Raw genomic sequence first — 1,383 nt, 5'->3', positions numbered from 1 at the left:
AGGTGTCTGGGCCAGCAGGATGGCTCAGCAGGGAAAGGCACTTGCTGTGTAAACCTAGTGATGACTTCCTACCCTACAATAAGGTTGGCAGGAAGCTGCTTCACGAAGTTGAACTCTAACCTCCAAATCCACAAGGTAACATTTTCCACTGTAGTGCACACAAATGCATTATAATAATAAATAAATTTTTAAATATGTATTATATACACAGTATACATGATATTTAAGATAAGACAGACCAATAATTCTTAGAAGACTATGCAGCAATTTTCTTCGGTGAGAAAATTATGAATTTGATCTAATTCCTTTGTTGTTTAATTAAATTGCAGGTTAATTATGACTACAAAATAAAGGTATCATTGGACTTAAAATGACTCTACTACTTTAACTTTCAAGGGATGTGACTTATAAAGTGCTCTCAAATATATGTCACACACAGAAGTAAAAGAATAAGAAAAAAGAAATCTTAGGTAAAAGAAACAATATGCTGATATACTAAAATTAGTAATTTATGTTCAGTACAGGTGATAGCTGAAACACAGTGTTCAAAATTTAAGCTGGTAAATGATTTTAATTTAATTTAATTTAATTTTTATGTATGCGAGTACACTGTCACTTTCTTCAGACGCACCAGAAGAGGGCATGGATTCCATTACAGATGGTTGTGAGCCACCATGTGGTTGCTGGGATTTGAACTCAGGACCTTTTAATCTAATTTTTAATGATGAAAACAAAAATATATCTAAAAGCAAAGCGTCTGGAAAAATCATTTGTTCTCTGTTTTGTATCGCTCCTCAAACTTGACCTTGGCCTCCTGCCTGGCCTTGCCTTTCAACACTGGGTCTCTGAACACATTCTTATAAACAATAGTTTTGTCCAAGGGGATCTCCACAGAATACCTTGTGGGCATGAGGTGGCTGTAGTTATAAACTTCCACTAAGGGCTTAATTTGGATCGCTCGGCGATTATCTTTTTGCCCATGGCAGCTGTCACTTTTCTGGGATAGCAGTCAATTTCAGCCACCAGGGCATGACTGTGAGGGTGGTCTGCGATACCATCATTAATGCTCTCCATTATGACGGCTTTGTGTTCAGAGTAGCATCCAGCCAGGACCAGCGCCACTTTCCCAGGTTTCATGAACTTGCCCATTGCAATAGCAAGCAGCCATCGCCCAGTGGTAAATGATTTTAACGGGAAGCACAGTTAGATATTCAAAGGAGATAAGGCAAATCAACACACATTTATTCTTTATATTTTCAGCTCCTAATCATGTAAAATTGATGATATAAAACTTTAAAGAGAAGTATAAATATACGATATACATTTTCTAAAATATTAGATGGATCCCAGGAGACAGCCTGTTGCCCTACTGGGCTGACTTTT

At 37.2% G+C, this 1,383-nt stretch overlaps 1 pseudogene; it reads right to left on the bottom strand.

The window, feature by feature from the left end:
* Positions 1 to 742: 742 nt before the first annotated feature.
* On the bottom strand, positions 743 to 1,149 carry LOC116905695 (annotated as a pseudogene).
* Positions 1,150 to 1,383: the final 234 nt, after the last annotated feature.

This window comes from Rattus rattus, chromosome 7, assembly GCF_011064425.1.
Source record: "Rattus rattus isolate New Zealand chromosome 7, Rrattus_CSIRO_v1, whole genome shotgun sequence".
Classification (NCBI taxonomy): domain Eukaryota; kingdom Metazoa; phylum Chordata; class Mammalia; order Rodentia; family Muridae; genus Rattus; species Rattus rattus.
Note: the sequence above shows the minus strand (reverse complement) of the source record. Positions and strands in the feature narration are given on the sequence as shown.